Source organism: Pteropus vampyrus, unplaced genomic scaffold (assembly GCF_000151845.1).
Source record: "Pteropus vampyrus isolate Shadow unplaced genomic scaffold, Pvam_2.0 Scaffold26, whole genome shotgun sequence".
Taxonomy (NCBI): domain Eukaryota; kingdom Metazoa; phylum Chordata; class Mammalia; order Chiroptera; family Pteropodidae; genus Pteropus; species Pteropus vampyrus.
Window position 1 is genome coordinate 2843095 of NW_011888807.1, and position 20704 is coordinate 2863798.

The window sequence follows — 20704 nt, forward strand, 5'->3', positions numbered from 1 at the left end:
TGATGAGCATTAACAGGGATTATCTGAGCAGTAAATAAAGTAAAGGCTATTGTGCTGGAAACCTGTTCCAGGCCTGCTGCACTCAGTTTCTGCTGGATTTTATACAACAGGGAAAATTCACTGCCAGCACATGCATACAGACTGGTCATAATTTCATGCCTGCAATACATGTGGAATACCTAGTCATCATCATATGACTCATGGATAATGTAGCAAGAAAGTGTTGGTATTAGAAACAAATTACATCTGCGGAAGTAGATAAACGGAGAAACTGGAAGTACTTTTTTGCAGTAAGGTGGGTGGTTTCAGGATGATGTGGTTGAGGTAAAAGACATATTTGGGGAACCCCTATTTGGAGGCTCTGGAGATTTGGTAGGACATCCTCCAGGCCAGGCTGAACACCATTACCCAACAGAGCACATCTCCTTTGAGGGAACAGGGGCGTGTAGCAAGCCATGCCCACTGCACTGCTACCAGCCTGAAGTCTTCTGATATCCCTGCTGAAAATGTGTCACTTGAGCTTAGGGCAGTAAAACATCACTTTTACAAGACTTGTGTGGTAGAGAACTCATTTCTGTCAAGGCTTAAATTCAGTCCTTAAAAGACTAACTCCGTAAAGGAGATGGGAATTGACAATAGTACTCCTTGGATAATAAAAAGTAAACAGTAAGACAAAAAGACCTTCATATTACTCAGCATATGCATCTATTCATTTGTTCCCTTACTGATCTAATAATTTTGAGTGTAGGCAATCTGTTAGAGGCAGGAGATAAAATGATGCAAGATATATGGTCTCTGCCAAATGGAGCCATCACTATAGCTCTTTATTATCAAAATTCATATTTGGTTCAAACTGGATTACAGTTCTAAAAATACCTACACGTGGGATAAACCTGATAGAAGATATGTCATAAAGGGCAATGGCAGGAGAAAGAGAAGGTACATAAGGAAAGGTGAATATTTAGTCCAGGTTGGATCACTTAAGAGTTCTGGGAAATTATTTAATTCCTCCCAAATCAATTTCTTGCCAAATTAATTTTCTCATGTTTAAAATATAGACTATTGTATTATGAGAAATAATGTATGTAAAATTCTTGGTGCATAGTGTCATCTCAATAAACAGTAAATGTTATTATTAAATGTTTGTATTCTAGATTTTTGCACACCTTAACTTACCATATCCCCAAAATATATACACACAAAAATACACTAGAATTTAAGATACAAGAGAGCAAAGACTTCACTCTTTGTCTCCTGCTGGATCCCCTAGTTGCTAGAGAGGGTTCTGGTACGTGGTGAGGCCAGAAAGATATTTTTTAGTAAATGAGTAAGTGAAAAATTGTATGTATTGACTCTGTTTTGAAGCTGAAAAGGTTGAAGTATCCAGACAAAGGTGATATGATTAGATGCCAGTGCTACAGAGAATGCCTCTGCACTTACCACTATGTCCTGAGACTGTGTTTAGAATAGGCTCATTCCAGTTTTCCAGTCATAAGGGAACGTATTGTGATATGTTTCTCTTGACCCAATATTTTATGCTTCATTTTTCTTCTAATAGATAAAGCTTGAATGTAATTTCTCCATTCTTTTAAATTGCTTAGGTCTTCTATGCAAATAAGGTATTATCAGAGAAGTACAAGTAGTCCACTGCTTTCAAGGCGCTGGCTCTATCAACTTAGAGTATCCCTAAACACACTAAGGAACAGATAGGCAGTCATCATTTTCAAACACGTCAAAGAAGCAGAATCAAAGAAGAAAATATCATTTAACACTACTTCTTCCTAATAATCCAGACAGAATTCACTATATTTTAACAATATGTATTCTTTTGTGTGTTCTTGAAGCTGGAAAAATGCTGCCTTTGTTATAACTCATTGTCTATTTATTCTATCAGATTATTCTATCAATAATCAGCCCATTTTTCCATTTCACACATTAAAACAAAACATTAATTTTAAGCTGTTTAAATATTTAATAGTGGTTATACTTCATTTATTCAAAAGGGCTAGAATTTATATAAGTAATGGAATGGCCCTTTGGTAGACACCATTGAGGAGACAAAAGAAGTTAAAGGGGCAATACCTTCCTACTTGGAGTGAGAATTATAACATAGGATACCAGAAACATTTAGAAAATTATAGAGACAGCATATGATTAAAAGCCATAATGAGAGAATGTGATAATAACATGTTATAGGCATTCAGAGAATGGAGAGATAAGGGGGTTGGAATGATCAGAAAGTTTAACAATGGAGGAGGAACTTTAATAGGAGTCCTGAAAGATATGTAGACTCTCCCTACTCTCCACACTCATTTTCTAATCATTACCCACAGTAATGAACATGGTACATTTAAAGAACAGTAAGGAACCCTGCCTGGCATATTGTTCAAATGCAGCCCTACAGGCACTCCCACCCAGCTACTGACACATGAGGCTAACAGCTCACACAATAACTCCTTATCACCTGAGGTATAGACTTAGATACACTTTTCTCAATGTCAAGACCCTGCCAAAGAGTTGAGGTCACTGTGTGGGTGTCTTGTACTTTAGTTAGTACCATTTCAAGAGAATCCATATGTATTGATACCCTTAACAGAATATTTTCGACTGTCTTAGCTTGTCCACTGTATGCACCAAAATAAGAAAGAATTTTAATAAATGTTTATAAACAAATATTAAGTGGAGAATTATGCATCGAGGTGATATTCCTGTAAAAGCCTAAAATTTCTCAGAGGTACACTAATAATATCTATACATCTGCCTGTGAAGTTCCATGACCAGGTGCTACAGGCTAACAGAAGAGTGAGCCTTTATCATTAGCCATTGTTAAGAAGACGCATTATTTATTTCTTTGCATAATATCTTGGTGCAGACATTATCAGATTTTATAACTCTAATAAATTATGTAAAATATAAAACTCATAATATCACTAAGCTGTAAGAGTGGTTACTGAAACTAAGAAGACTTTTTTGGTTCTTTTTTTAAATATCAACTATCAGAAATGAACTGATTTGATGTGGTATTTTGTAAGTTTTATATACTGGCCCAAACAATAAATTACTAGTGATTAAGAATAAAATAATTGGATTTTGCACATTACAGAAAAACGTGCACAGGGAATATGTGAGAAAGGAGAAATTCTGAAATAGGTTCTTAAATGGTACAAAAACAATTAGGATAGAAAAAATATAACTAGCTGTTTATTTGACTTTCACTATGAATCTGGCTAGCTCTAGACTTATTTCTAGATGTAGACTAGAGTCCAGTCATTATGAAATATATTTCACTTACAGTCAACAAGAATAAAAAAGAGGGGAGTTGGGAAGTCTTCTAACCCCAAAGCAGGAGCCATGATTCTTATATGTTAATCTGTTGTACTTAATTCTCCTAAGTGCCTACACCGTATTTTTCAAAAACTGGTGGTGGCTCATTCTCAAAAATCCCTAAATCTCTATTAGGAAAACTGCTTTGTTTTTTCCCCGCACCACTTCCGCCTTTTCTTTCTTCCCTTTGCTTATGTAGTTCTCCAATTGTTCTCCACTCTGTTGCCTATTCCGAAGATATGTAAGCAAAATGCCATGCCTCTCCAAGAGCTTACTCATAGCACTTGAATCACAGTCCCCTCAGTTTTTTTTGTTTGTTTGTTTGTTTGTTTGTTTGATTCACATCCTGCAATTTCATGATAATGTATGGAAATGGAGCTTTGTGAGTTGGTCTTTGAATATATCAGAGTCCCTTTTCTGCCTTCCTACTAGGCTGTGCAGTTCCCTCTACTCTCACCTTCTTTGTTTCTCTTATGCCTTGTCTACTCAACCTGTGGTCAGAAGTTTCTCCCAGGAGAGGGTCACTTATCAGTCGTTTAAACCTCTATTTAAGTTTAATTCAGAAAGATATCTGAGAATAATTACAACTAAAGCTCATCACTAATGATATGTTGGAAGGGTTGACATACAGGTAAGGAATTTAAATGATAAACAGAAAAAAGACCCTTTCCAAAAGGGACTCCTTTTAGAAACCACATTTTTCTACCCACCTGCTCCTGATGGATGATATTTTGAAACTCATGCAATTCTTTCTCTCTCCTTTTTCCTATCCTCTGAGTCAGAATTGCGGACAGCTTTCTTCCTTACTGAGTTTTCAGTTACATGTATCTATTCACAGTTGACACCTGTCTGTCAAGCAAGAGTTGAACTCCTGGGAGGCACATCAGGGGTTGGGGAAAAAAATCTATTCCAAAGGGATCATGTTTTTTATTAAAGTCAATCCGTCACCATCTGAACACCACCTCTCACTGCGATGATATCGATTCCCTACAGGACATGTACTTACAATGCCTCGCTATGTCAGACTTCTTAGTCATTTTATTAAAAAGAGAAAAAAAAAAAAAAAAACAAGAGAGGAAAGAAAGAGTACCCATATCCTCATAAGCATTTCTTCTAGTATCTAATTATTTAGACCCTACATAGCACTCACTGGGGGGAGAGGAGGGAGAGTCAAATATATAAAATATGCATTTGTGAGAAATTTTGGATGCTTGTAAACATGAAATATAGATGTGCCACTTTTAAAGTGATTTTCCTATATATTAGAACAAAATAGTAAAGTAAACTAGGAGCATTGATAAAAATTGTGAATCTGGAGTATCCTCTAAAAAATTATTTAGTCTCCTTGTTCTAGTGTCATCTGTATTCTAGGCTTCTAGAAATCAAATCCAATGTATTATTTGCCTACATTTCCCTAAACACAGGCCACCTAATATAAGAAAGGTAACTAATAAAAATTTCTTTAAAAATAATTTTTAATGGAGAAATGCAACCTGAATCAGACAGGTTAATCCTTTGAATCTCGAATTCTGTCTTCAGCAGAATTTTCTGGTACAGATATTCAATCTATATCCACGACCATTCAGCACATACTCTTGAGTTCAAAATCTATCTTCCCATCATCGATTTTTTACAGTTTATAAGTTGGTTGGTATTCTACGATGAATTTCAAAAGCTACCGATTTTAATAGCCATAATCAAATAATTCTAGAAAAACTGAATAAACCTATGTAAGAATATATTAAACATTTTTAAATAACCTAATTACTAGGAAAAAAAAGTAATTTACCTGGCCTATGTTACTTATCTTATCCAAATCACTCAAACTTTCAGAACCATTCAAATGCCAGTTAATTATTAATAATTTCTCTCAAACTACTAGATTATACACAGGGGATTATCACATAAAATGCATAAAGAGAAGATAGCTCTGCATTGTTGAAAGGCAGTTTTTTTATTCTAGAAAATACTGGTGTTTTTTCTTGGTAAATATAGTAAAGTCTCCATTCCAGGCTTTTCTTCCCAATACGTCCAGTTGTTTGTTCAATAAATAAATATCGAGCACTTACTTTGTACTTGGTTAGTTGGGGGATGTGGTTACATTTCTCAAGGTAATCATCTAGTATGAAAGAAAACATACACACATGAAAACCCCAACAGCAATAAAATGACATAAGACACCATGTGATTAGTGTCCTGAGATGGTTTACCAAAGTTGTGGACATTTAAAAGGCTGAAAAGTTACTTCTACCCAGGGAAATCAGAAGACTCTTAAACCAAGATTGGCATACAGACTAAGCAGAATTTCAAGAGCAATGAGGAGCATTTATTAAGAGAATGAAAATGCAAAGGCATAGAAGTGGGAAAACATGTACAAAAACAGTGAAAGATAAGACTAGGTAAGAAAGTTAGAGCCTGATCCCTACAGAGCCTTAAGTTATGTTTTTGACTATAGATTTCATTTGAAATGAAATATAAGACTTTCAAACAAGTAAGTGGAGCACTGGGAGCTGCCTTCAGAAGGAACACAGAACCACTGCTCCATGGGGAACAATTCTTCCCCACGAAGCCTGAAAGATCAGATCTGGGATATATTCCTGGATCTACCATGTGCCAAACACACTTGTATTGTTAGAATACAAGACAATGCTTGTATTCTAATGATGGAGAAAGACAATAAATAATTAGACAAATATAAATAAATAAATTAATCAAGATATTAAACTCTATTTACATTTTAAGTGAAAAAAACATATAAAGTTCTTAGTTCAGTGTTTAGTTGGCATAGAGTCAACACACTGTTACAATAAATTTCTACATCGATCTACTTAGGTACAAACAATCTCTTCCTTTCCTTAAAGTTTATTGTTTCATTACTCAGATCCAGAAAAGCCATTCTTTGAAATACTGTGTAATTCTGGCGCATGAAGATAGAAAGCAAGCCGTATATGAATGGCACCCAAATAAACATTTGGTTCTATTTTCTCCATCTAAAAAAAAAAAGTGAATGATATTTTTGTCATCAATAAAGGAAGCAGTCAGCTGATATTACTATTCCCCCAGTTTTCCACAGAATACTGTATCAGACACTGAATAGTATTATCTGCCTTTCTTTGATATGGAAAGAGTGATTTTCAGGAAGTCATGTCATTAGTGTGAACTGAAGAAATTTTCAAATAACAATTACAAATATTACCACATTTTTCTCAAAGATTTTATTTCCCCCAAAGCCTGTTGACAGTTATCATCTGTTGTTTGCATCATCTCATCTTTTTTCCAAGTTGGACTACAATGTGCTGAGAAGCAAAATTTTGAGACCAAGAAGCCACTTGGTCATAGTGATGAAAAGACAGAAGACTCTTTCAGTATAAAATGAAAGAGTTTTATTTAACACAGATGTTTATGTTCGAAACACAGAGAGTTAGAATAGAAAATTAAGAATTTAAAAAAATTTTGTCATTAGCAACTATGTGTTATTCTTTTCCATATTCCAAATTCTTTTTTAGTGTGAAAAATAAATATTTGAAGATGACAGAAGAGGATGCCTGTATGGCTGGATCAATAAAAACAATGACAACATTTTGATGGATAGATATAGGAATGAATGGAACAGACAACAGGAAACAATTGATAGAGGGGGAAAAACATATGTTAATAATAGAGGAAAAGGGACCAATAGAAAGACACAGAGATTTATGGATGACCATTTATGGGCATGACACTGAAAGAAAGATAGTAGTTTGAGTCTTTGGTTTATAATTGTACATATCCTTAATTTAAATTACAATACAGATGGAAGACTTTGTCTTCAGAGGAAACATGATCGATTGAAGAGTCATAAACAGATATTCCACCAGACAAAGATCTAGGAATGGATCTGGTTCCACGTAATAAGAGAGTTTAGGATGGCAGAGGAGTGAAGACATGCAGAGGGGACAGCTAAATGCTTTCCGCAAATGGTATGTCTGAGGGATGAATTTTCCATTGTGAATTTCTGGTGAAGTATAACTTTCTGATTTTGCTCATATTCTTTGGAGATGGCTAAGATTCATTTTTTTAATCTTCATTTAATTTTTAATCAACCATTTGGAAAATTGCCTAATAATAAACACTTTAATTTTCTGTCATGTTTTGCTCTATCATTCATTGAATCTGTGAACATCAGAGGAATATTTTACTTACTAGAACTGTAGACTCATCTCTAAATGGAAAGTTAGAAGATGTCAGATAATTTTTGTGAATTTTTAGAGGTCTGAGCCTCAAGAATAATCAAAAAGTTGCATTTCAGGTGACTGGAAGGTTACAAGTTGATAAACAATAAAATAAATGACTTTTCAGTCTATTTTGAGCTCTCAAATTATATGCTTTTTCTTTCTATGGAAAGAGAGTCATTATGCTGAGGAATATAAGAAAGTCAATTTACACATTTCCACATAACATTTCCATCTATCCAGAAATAAAAGAATTTTTCATCCAATTTGCAATCATCTTGGAAAGTTTAAAAATACTTAGGTACATTCATACGCAACTTCTGATCTCCCTTAGTTCTACCAGGCTGATGAAGGAGGTGAAGCTAAGGTACAAGTCAAGTCACACAGAATGAGGGACTCACTAAATTCCCTGACTAAACCAAGATTTGCAGATTAAAGAGAATTTTAAGAAAAATCACAGGTATTTCTAAAATACTCGGAGGCTTAAATTTTCAAAGTTGCTTAGTCACGATGAACAACTGCTTTTTATGTATCAACCTGAATGGATTTTGGGTGCCCAGATTAAACATTACTCCTTTGTGTGTCTACAAGGGTGCTACCAGATGAGATTGATATTTGAATCAGCAGCTTCAGTAAAGTAGCTCGCCCTCCCCAAAGTGGGTGGGCACCATCCAATCTATGGAGAGCCTGAATAGAACAGAAGGTAGAAGACAGAAGAATTCACCCTGATTGTTTCCTTACTTCCCATTGAGCTGGGATGTCAGTATTCAGGCCTTGGACTGGAATTTTTACCATTGGTTCCCCTAGTTCTCAGGCCTTCAGACATGGATTGAAATTACACCACTGGTTTTCCTACGTCTCCAGCTTGCAGACATTCTACCATGAAACTTAGTCTCCTTAATTACACGAGGCAATTCCTCATAATAAACAAACAAATGAACAAACAATCTATTTGTTCTTTTTCTACAGAGAACTCTGACTAATACAGTCATTACCCACCATTACTTCTTCCAAAAATTCCCATCTCCCCTGTCTATGTGGCAAATTCATACATACACTTTAGGCTCAACTTGATCTTCAATTTCTCGCTGAGTTCTAGGGAAAAAAAGTAATTTCATTTATTATGTTCCTACAGTACTTTGTACATACCTTTACCATAGCACTTACTATGTTTTACTATATAAATTAGTCTAAATATCACATTTCCCCACCTACAGAACTTACAATGATAGAAGAAAAAGAGAGGTAAGACAAGGATAAGAGAAAAAAAGGACTAAGAGGATCTCAAGATAGCATAAAGTTTTCTTTGGTTATAAACATTAGAAAGGCTAATAAAACTTACATTTAACATGTTGAAACAAGCAAGACACCATTCAAGATCAAGTGTTTAATAAATACTTTGTGTTGATTTGAATCAAAACACTTTCCACTCTTTGTTTGCTTTGAACACAAGAAATACAGAGAAAAGATAAAAAATGTCTTCAACTGAAAACAATTTAGCATATTTAAAATTACTTAGATTCAAAGTATACACCTAGTAAGATTAATTTAAAATAAATGCTTTAAAAACAGTATAATTTCGTGGTTTGAGAACCACATCATGTCTATCAGCTCTTCTCCAGTTGCCTTGTGATGTCAGCAACCCATCACACTTATTTTGTGAATAAAAAAGGAATTCGCTGGCACCTCACTATATCCAAAAATAAAAAGCATTTGCGAACAACCAAGAGAGTAGAAGTCTCAGTAGCAACAAAGGTCCCTGGGATGTGGGCCCTGTCTAGAGGAAACAAAGCTAGTAAGTAACCCAATCAAGGACCAGATTAGAAAATCAGTCGAGTTCTGCAAACTAAGTACATGGAAGCTGGAGGAGAATAAAAATGGATGCTAAATGCAGATTATTTTAACACAGAAAAGATAAAATAATGACAAATAGCTGAGAATTCTACAATTGAGGCTTGAGGTATTTTCTGTCAATAGGTCAAGGTAAAAAGAACATTTCAGAGGATGTTTGCAAATGAGAACACAGAGCAAGAAGGAATCCCTAAGGTGACCTGGGAGAAAGTTAAGCTTTCTATTAAATAATCCATCTCTCTCTTCCAGAGAGGGGCTGGCTGAACCACTTTTAAGGAGTAAGAATACCCCAAAATATATAATGTAATCATTACCCAACAAACAAGTTTGCCCCCAAACAGTTTTCTGACAGAAATATCCCATATCTATTTGATGTGGTCAACATGTCATTCATGGAATACCTTCTATGGACAAATGAGATCTTGAATTTTAGGAGGCAAAGAACATTAAAGAAAGATGAGGAGATAGATAATACACATTCACATCTACAAACGTAAGCATTTATTGTGCATGCAGAATAGGTTAAGCATTGAGTTAGGTGCATCCTCTCCTGATTTAATCTTCATAAAATCCTCATAAAGTGACCCTCTATTTTACAAATGAGAGACATAAAGACCAAATTATTTTCTAATTTGTCTGTTTTACAGAGCTAATAAGGAAAATTTTTAGGATTCAAACTCACATCTAAAAGCTACAAAATTCATCAACCCATGTGGAAAGAAGAAGCCAAACTCGCACCCATTTTGTATTCACATAAAATAAACCCTTGGTTACATTTTATTACCTTTCCTTCATTTAGCATTGCCTACATATAACATCATAAACTTTAAGCCTGCTGGAAAATGTAATAAGGAAAAGAAGTTTTATCACATTTTAAATATTAAAAAGGAAGAAAAATTACTTTGATTTTTGATAAGTAATGAATTTGCTGCAAGCCAAAGTCCTGCCACAGGATTAGAAATTGATTTAGTCTTTCAAAATAACTGACCTTCAGTTAAACCATAAAGGTAAGCAAAAAATGAAATAGAAATGACACAACACATCAAAATATGTTATAAAAATTAGACCAAATATGATGCTTTGGAAAAAATACCTACTTGTGTAGAAATCTAAAATATTAACATATGTATTTTTCAGCTTTATCTTTAGTCTTACTGTATTCAAGGCTTTATTTTTGACTTCATTTCCATTCTATTCAAAGCATGCTGGCCTTACTTCTGTCCCTTGAGTACATCAAGCTCATCTTTACTTTGGCCTTTTCATTTGTTGTCCTTGCTTGTATTCCCCCTAAAATTTATGACTAATTCCTTTTCATTTGTCCTGTCTCAAATGTCACATCTCATCTTATCACTTCCTCAGAGATACTTCTACTGATCATCTTAACTAAAGTAGTAACCTCCTCCTCTCCCTCCAAACCCTGTAAGCATAGGAAATTAAATTATTCAATTAATTTTGTGTGTTTATTTTCTTCTTCCTAACACTAACATGCAAGCTTACTGAGGGATATATGTGTTGTTTTCTATTGACCAGGACCTAGAACCATGCATGACACATATTTATAAACTGACTGATTCACAGTGATATCGAAGTCATCATTTCCAAGATGATTCCATTTTTTGTTTTTTTATGATAACTAAAGGTTCTAGAAGTCTTTAAACACATTGAAAGTACTTTCTTATTATCTTTATTTTGAAAATTTGCAATAATCAGAACTAAACACAGGATCTTAGAGAGAGACCATAAATACCTTAGAAAAAAATACTGGTTTGAAAGTCCATTCATAACTCAAAATAAATCGTAGTTTTTATCTTATTTCTTCTGCTACACCATTAAGGACAAGAGCATGATGTAGGTTCATAAATAAGTCAAAAGCAGCAAGTTGAACTAAGGAGAGAAACAAAACAAAAACTGGGTGTGATTTAACCCAAAGAGGCCAGGATCCCAGACGAAGTAAGCAAGGCGAATAAAACTAAGGTCAGCAACACAGGATGTTACAGCTCCAGTTTATCAAATCAAGATCAGACACACAGAGGTAAGAGTCAAATCCATACTCAAATACAGGAATGCAGGAACACACATGAGCAAAATGGGAAGAGGCATATCCATAAGATCTCATTCGATGTGGTTTCTTCACTTGTTTCTTTAGGCCAGCTTCCCTATCTGCACAAGCTATCTTCCCTCACTGCCTTGCCACCTCTCGCATCCACTCTGCCTATTCTAGTTTTATTTATTCTTCATTTCCCAGTTCAAGCTCTATCTTTAATATTAATCATCTCCAATAACTCCAACCCATAAAATTCTCTTTTCTGAAAACCTATTTTTATGTCTACAGTCAGTTCTATCATACCTAACATTTAATTATTTTCTAAATAAGAAGTTCCCTGGATTTTTCCCTGAAAAGCTTCTTAGGATAGGGATTGTTTTTGTGTTGTTTTGTTTTGTTTAATATCTTCCTATAAACAATAAAGAAATATTGATTGGAGAATTCTATCAACATTTCCTATGTATAAAATGTCTCTACTATCTATAATAATGCACAAAAATCATGGAACTCTTTTACTGCATTCAGAAATGCCAATAACAGATGGGTTAAAGGTAACAACTTCAAGCTGAACTAGATTAAAACCTACCAAAAGAATGCTAACTCTGCCAGGGCTCCAGACACTAGGAGTGAGAGAAGTGACACTGTAAAGTGAAAGACAACTAAAATAAAAGTATCTTTAAGATAGTTCAATGTGAGAGTGCATGGAGAAGGAAATTCAATGAAGTTTTTAAATACAGCTCAAATATCTCTTATGATTGGAAACTAGCTAGGTAAGAAATTAGCATGTGGAGGGGCAGTAATTTATGATATAGCAGAGGGCTTTACAGTCTAGTAAGAAAAGACACTAAAGGGAAGAAGATAATACATTTTTTAAAATAAGATAGCTAATTTTATCAATTATCCAGTTTCAGTCCCTACATCTACTTGCATTTAACGTTTGGCTATTAAAATGAAAGAGAAAATTTTACATCACATGGAGTAAAAGTACAGCATTAGCAAGAGAATGCAAAGATATGTTGCTTTTATAGCAAGCCATGTACTCCTTTCAATAAAAATGATTTATAACTAACCTAGAATCAATATGAATGCAGATAAAACTTATTCTTTTCACTGGGTGATTCTATAGCTGATACATATCTTGCTGAATATTTATCATTTGAATGCAAAATACTGTTTTGCCAAAGCTCAATGTGTAAACAATAAATACAAACATTGCCTCCTAACTATTTTTCTTTTATTTCTGCATTGGCTTTTCCAGGACTAGGATAAATGAATAGTAAAGACCCACCTCACAGTTCAAGAAACATGGCAAAGGAAGCATAAATCCCCAAGATAGCATTGCTAACAATCTCTAAAAGAAGTAAATGGCCCATGGATCCTTTAAATGTTCCAAGTACAGCAGTTGAATGGATATGAGTCATACATTAAGTGGGATCATTTGGAAGGATGAATGGATCTTTAAGGTGAAAGGGGTTTCTTGTCCAAAACTGGCAGTCAGAGGTATGCAAATAGCCTTGCCTTTTACATTTTGTAATACTAAGATAGTTGTGAATGTGTCACAGCTCATTTCAGTGTGAGCCCCAAGACATTCACAAAATGAAATCCTAAAAATCAGCCCTCTCTGCAAGGGTCATGAAACAAATTGACTTTGCATTGGTGGTCTCAGTAGAGCCAGAGGGGTTTTTTGGTATGTTTGTTTGTTTGTTTTTATGGTTATTTCAATAGCAGAACTGGAGGCAAGAGAGATATAAAACTGAAGTAGTAAATTCTGTAGGTCAATATCAGGTACTCCAAATACTTTTTCTTGAACAGAGATGGAGCCAGAGCCTCTGTTATGCCAGATTCTTTCTTCCTTCTCTTTACATACAACATATAAGGAATCTCCAAGTCCTGTACCTTTCATACCTCCAAATTATCTTTGAAATTCATCTATTTATCTCCTTCACTATTGGTTCTACCCTGCTTCACAGGACGTCTATGCCCTGAGAGACACTTAATTGGATTTCCTGTCTCAAGACTTGCTAGTTCTTTCTTGAATATTCCCTGCCAAGCATCAACAGAATAATATTTTTGCTCTCTGATCATGTCATTCCACAGCTCAAAATTCTTTTAGGCTTCCTACTGTGCTGTGAAAAGTCCAGAATCCTCAGGGTGGCAATTAAAAAAAGGCCCTTAAAATCTTAATCCTAATTATTCTCCAAATTCATATCTACCATTAGTACTATGTGCTAATCATTCTAAGATTATTGTCATTGATTTAACTTATTCTCATCTTTCTCCCTTTGACCAGACCCTATTCCACCTTACTCCATATGAATCTTTCAAAAAATCCCAACTTAGAATTTATTTTGTCTGAAAAGACTTCCTAGGTCATGCAAGGCTGAGTAAGGAACTCTCTATATGACCAAAAGGCATCCTTCCTTTATCAAAGTGTGTATTATAATGTATTGTTGCTCTATGAAAGATCCAACACAGCAAGGTCATGTCTGTCTTATTTATTGTGATATGCTAAAAAGTTAATTGTCTGCAGCCATGCTCCCCTGAACAAGCCCGATCCCATCTGATCTCGGAAGCTAAGCAGTGTCAGGCTTGGTTAGTAATTGGATGGGAGACTGCCTAGGAAGACCAGGTGCTGTAGGCGTAAAAAATAAAAAATAAGGGATTGTGAACTGACAAGGTTCTTGAAATCTGTGAGGTCAACCAAGGGTTGCCTCACCTGAAAAAACAAATAATAAATAAATAAATAAATAAATAAATAAATAAATAAATAAATAAATAAATAAATGTAATGCCTGAATCAATACATTTTGTTGAACTGAACTGATCTAAGACCAGCCAAGAGGAGTAAACTCCGATTCTGGAATTTTAAGGCAGATTTGTGGAGAAGAGAAAAAAAATGTACAATGACCCTATCAGAAGCGATGGATCCTATCCATCTTTGAAGTATCCAGGCACAGTTCAAAACATACACTTGTAAGGGCTTTCCTGACACTTCAAGTCAAAGTAATTTTTCCTTTCTCTGAACCACAATCAATATATTTTATATGGTGTTCAACTTCTCTAAGATCATTTCAAAGCATGTCAGGTCATTTGTGAAGCATTTATTTGGCCAACCAAAAAAAAGAAGACATTTTAGATTTGTTTTTATTTGAAGCCATGACCAAGTTAACAAACCTGAGTCTCTCTGATTGGCCTCCCACTCTCTGAGAACAATGTAATGTACTTTATAGAGAATGTAAACTTATTTTAGAGATCAGATGTTTCTTTGCTGCACATTCAAATCATGTACAAAGCTCTAATACAAACTGAATTTAAATCTTTAAGTATGGGGACTAGACTTCTGCATTTTTTCAAAAGCTCTCCAAGAATTCTGTGATGGCAGCAAGCCATTGGGTTAGATAAGCGGTTGGTAAACTTTTTCTATAAAGGGTCAAATAGTAATATTTTAGACTTTGTCAGTTATGCAGTTATCTGTCAACTATTCAGCCCTACTGTTATAGCTTATATATAGTCATAGTCAATTCACAAATAGTCGTAGCTGTGTTACAATAAAACTTCATTTACAAAAAACATGCACTGGATCAGATTCTGCTTAGGTCAGAGTTTGTGAACCTCTGAATTGGAAAATTCTATATCCTCTCTCTGGCTAAATGACTTTATCAGTATCGTTTTATTTCTTTTTTCTCAATTAGAATTGACTTTCAATATTATTTTATATTAGTTTCAGGTATACAGCACAGTGGTTAGATATTTATATAATTTACAAAGCGATCTCCTTGATTGCTGCATGAAAAATCCAACACAGCATGGTCATGTCTGTCTTGTTCATTGTGATATGCTAAAAAGTTAATAGTGCTTGAATCAATACATTTTGTTGAACTGAATTGGACTAAAGCAAGCCAAGAGGGGTAAAAACTCTGATTCTGGAATTTTGTGATCCCCTGTGATCCCCAGACACTACACATAGTTATTACAATATTATTGACTATATTCCCTCTGCTGTACTTTACATCCCCGTGACAATTTTGTAACTATCAATTTGAACTTTTTAATCTCTTCACCTTTTTCACCCAGCATCCCTCACTCCATCTAGCTGGCAATCATCATTTTGTTCTCTGTATCTACAAGTCTGTTTCTGTTTTGTTTATTGATTTTGTTCTTTAGATTCCACATTTAAGTGAGATAATATGGTATTTGTCTGTCTTTGTCTGACTTATTTCACTTAGCATAATATCCTCTAGGTCCATCCACATTGCTGCAAATGGTAATGTTTTATTTTTTATGGCCAAGTAATATTCCATTGTATATACATACAGTCATCTATTGATGGGCATTTAGGTTGCTTCCATAACTTAACTATTGTAAATAGCACTGCAATGAACACAGGAATGCATATAACTTTTTAAATTAGTGTTTTGGATTTCTTCGAATAAATACCCAGAAGTAGAATTGTTAGGTCATAAGATAGTTCTATTTTTAATTTTTTGAGGAAACTCCAAACTGTTTTCCATAGTGGCTATACCAATTTGCAATCCCACCAGCAATGCATGAGGGTTCCCTTTTCTACACATTCTCGCCAACACTTGTTTTTTGATTTGTTGATAACATCCATTTTGACAGGTATAAGGTGATATCTCATTGTGGTTTTAATTTGCATTACTCCGATGATTAGTGACACTAAGAATCTTTTCATATGTCTATTGACCATCTGTATGTCTTCTTTGGAGAAATGCCTATTCAGATCCTCTGCCCACTTTTTAATTGGATGAGTTTTTGTTTGTTTGTTTTGTATTGGGTTGTATGAGTTCCTTATAAATTTTGGATATTAACCCCTCATCAGATGTATCACTGGCAAATATCTTCTCTCATTCAGTAGATTGTCTTTTCGTTTTGTTGATGGTTTCTTTTGCTGGGCAAAGTTTTATATAGTTCCGTTTGTTCATTTTTTCTTTTGCTTTCCTTGCCCAAGAAGATATATCAGAAAAAAAATATATATTACTAAAAGCAATGTCAGAGAGTTTACTGTCTATATTTTCTTCTAATAGTTTGTTTTATTTCCCATTTTGTTACTGATAGGACATATGCTTGTTTCACTAAAAAAATTAATTTGCCAAAATAAGCCCTACTAAAATTTGACAGAAAACTTTAGAAAGTGACTCAGAATCATCACGGAGAACGTTCTGCTTATATATGTATTTCTGATTTCTGAAAATATATTAAATTGTCACAAATTTTATAGCATCTTTCATTCAAAGCAACTGCACATTCTTTACTCGTATCCTAATTATTCATTGGGAAACAATATTAAAAGGAATATTAGTGTTCTCGCCTTTACTTATGTATTCCAAATGACAACAGTAAAATACAGCTGTTGCTGGGATGAAAATGGCAATGAAAGCTCAAGTAGAACTAAAACAGCCCATTACCTGCAAAATCATATCCATATAGGCATCTCAGAAGACTGATTTCAGCAACACCAATGGACTGTGAACTACACTGTTGTATTACAGCCCAGGTTAATAAAGCTTTGTAATGCAGATGAAGAAAAACATGAAATAATGCTGCAGATGGGATATACACAAATTCCAACTGCCTGCAAGTTGTTACCATCTATAAGAAAGGAATTTGAGATTGGTTTCCACAACTGAAATTTAATGATGACTGCAAACAATTATACGGGTTTTGAAGAGGTTAATCTAAGGGAACCATGATGTGAAATAAGCACTTTGTATACTTATTTTGATAATAATTGGTTGTTTTCAACTTTTGAAAACTGTACAATAAAGCACACTGAGATCAGATTTCATCTGATTTCTTCCTGTAAGGACTAGAACAAAAATTACTCCAATATTATTAATCGGACCAGAAAGCAATTTGATATAAGTATTTTATGAAGACAAGTGATCACTGAGCTGTGGGCTGCTTTAATAGAAACAATCTTAAAACAATGTGTACCCAAGTGGGGACTATGACAAATGGAGTACTTCTTACGAAAGATTCCTCAGTCTCACCCAGATCTGAGAGACTGCCAAGTGATTCTCTAGTGAATATTGTATATTAAACTCTGAGAATCATAGCTTTAAAGAGACAGTATGTTGCTGTGCAAAGAAACTCAGTGAAAAAAAAAAACACAACACAATTCTAATTCTTGTTCTGTTATTAACTACCTGAGGAAACTTGGACAAATCATTTAACCTTCTAGGTACCTTACCATTCTGAGACCTTATGAACTCAATCATATGATTTTACAGGGAATAAATAGAACTGTATTTATAGATGAGTTATCGTTAGTAAGACCTGTGAGTGGCTGGTGGGAAAACTAAGAAAGAATGAAAGTTAGCTTGCTTGAAGGTCTGATTGGTATTTTATCTTTTCAACTGAAGAGGTTAACCACCCATTTCACTTCTTTCTTTTTTTTTTTTAAATTCTGAATATATTTAAACTGATAAGTGCAATCTTATAAAATATGTAGGCAAACATTTGCAAAAGTACAACACATTAAATTAAAAAGAATAAAAAGAATTAAACTACCTTGTAGCCTAATCACAGTACACAGTGTCATCCCAGAAATACCAATTTTTAAAAACTAATAATTTAAAAGCAATTAAAATATTTACTGGTCTCTGAAAGAAAATTAATACATGGTAAAATTTCATGAAATTCATATTCTCTGTCTACATCAAATCTATATCAAATGGTACCTAGCAACCACCATGGCCACTTTCTCATCTGCAATGTTTCTTCTCATCAATAATCTGAATTCTTTATTCAAAAAAGTTACAGTAGCGATATGACAAGAAATAAATACTTTTTTCTAAAAGGAAGGGGATATAAAAATTATTAATTTGATATCTTCCCTGTCCTATGAGAATAACAGCTTTGAGTTCTTATGGTGGATGACTGTTGCTTACCTTAAATCAATTTTTCTGGAAGGTTGTTTTTGTAATTTTAAGAAATATACTCAAATAATTATTTCTTTAGTTACTAAACTGAGACATTATCTATTTATTATTCCCTACTACAAAAAGTGGATAGATTGTAATTCCTAAATTTCCTTTGCACAATCTATTGATTTCTATTTATTTCAACATTTCCAATGTTTATAAATTTGTATTCAGTTCTTTAACCATAATTCTCAGTTTTACTTGGCATTAGTTTTGTGTTAAACAGGCTCCATGCTCACTACCAGTCCATTTACAATTCACCTTTATAATTCTAAACTCTTTACTTTGAGTCCTCTCTGGATTTCATTACCAAGCATGTCAGGTATGTTCTTTTAACCAATTGGAATATAGATCTGCCTTGAAATTTACAGCTCTGGTGCTATGAAACAGTGGGAGGAAGGGAAACCTAGAGACAATTTATTGAACTATGAAAAATTACTAAATAGGGCCAAGAGCAGAAAATAAATATCTACCTAAATAGAAAATTCCATTCCTTTCTACCCTAGCAACCACCATCAATGTAATCATGGAGGTAGACCAGACATTGGAGAAGGCTCACAAGTGATAAAAACTTAATAGGTTATAGAGAAGATCAAAATGTTTTAAGGGGGAACAAGGAAAATGACAATAAAATGAAGAAAAGTGAAAATGGAATTGGATTACTTAGGAGTAATACTGGATGCTAAAAGGCATTCAAAATTGCAAGGAAAAATGATTTTCCATTCAAATTTTTGGAGTTGAGGCAACAATAGAAATGAACCAATGTGACGTAATACCAGAGAACCATATCAACTACCATTTCAGGATTAAAATTTATCATGTATGAAGAGCTGCTGGCATGGTACCAAACAATTAGTAATTTGAAAACATTAATTCTCTTCCCTTAGAGGAATACCTCTAGGTTTTTAAAACTAAAATATACATTCTATAAATTCTTTTATATTTTAAATAAGTTAATCAAAGAAAAGTTTCCAAAATTGTGTTTGATACTGGTCAGAGAGACAGTTATCCTTTATAATAAATTAAGCACTATAGAGTTTGTATAGAGTTTGGTCTGGTTTGGTTTGGGGTTTTTTTTTTTTGGTTTCAGTTTGATTTTTTTTTTTTTTTTTTTTTTTTAGTTTTCTTTTACAGAGAGAGTAACAAAATCTAGAATCTAGAAAGCTAAATTTTTCAATAAAAGAAAAAACACATTAATATGAGTATTATCTTTTCTGCAGTTATTTATTTTAAAATATAGAAAATGCTTGATGATAATATTATCAGAATTAAAGGTAGTATCCACAGAAAAAATTTTCTATGTACCATTAATTAAGCTGCCTTTTGCTTTCTAACACTGCGGTTTATCAGAAAGCATAAATCAAAAGTTTAAAATATTTTAAATAAAAATATAAGATGCTTTTAAAAGTTGTATATTAGTACAATATATCATTTACAGATTTTGCAACATATTGGACTCAAAACTTAAACACTTTAAATGAGGAGAGTATATTAATCATCAACTCTTATTAGTCTTTCCACCTTCAGTACATATTATTTTTAATTCCTTTAAAATGACATTTTCATAGAGAAAATGTAAACAGAAGTTTTTCATTTTGCCATGGGAAAAACAGTGTGAGCAAAACTTCAAAGACAATAAAGTAATCAGTATTAGGATACATTAAAATATCTTCAAAATATCTAATTTCTGAATTAAAAGTCTAGATCTAAGAAAAAATTCTTTAAAGAAAATATTTATGATTTTTATTCTATTATTATTTTATAATAATTTAGAAACATATTGTTGTTTTTAATTAATATAAAACTGAATCTTTATTTTTGTTGTTAAAACTATAATTACATAATATAAACTCAGGTGAGTTCCCAGAATTGACTTGACATCATTATAGATTGGGAAAAAAAAAAATGATTTCTTGCTTTATTCCCAGAAAACAGTACAACTTTCTCATCAATTCAAACCTACCAATGACATAATTCTGTATATAATTTTTTCACTTAAATTTATTATCTGGAGAGAAAGTGATAATGTTTATGGGCTATATTGGCCACAGAAACATATTTTTCATTAGAAATCAATCGTCTCCTCTGTTAGTATCTCAGGTTATAGATCAGCAAAACAATTGTTAGCAAATTAGAAGCTACTTGATAAAAGCATGATCTGTGCTTCAGAATTACACCTTTTTCCTAATTGTTCAAGGATCTTCTGTCATGCAGAAACAACTTCAAAGGTATCTCCAGATAATGAGTTTGCCACTATGTAGATCTTTGGGGAAAATTATAAAGCACATTTATGTGACTTTCTGGTTGGAATGGTTCATTATAACCAGAGA

General features: G+C 33.5%; 1 pseudogene; it reads left to right on the forward strand.

Moving 5' to 3' along the window:
• Window positions 1-13952: 13952 nt before the first annotated feature.
• Window positions 13953-14071, forward strand: LOC111737419 (annotated as a pseudogene).
• Window positions 14072-20704: the final 6633 nt, after the last annotated feature.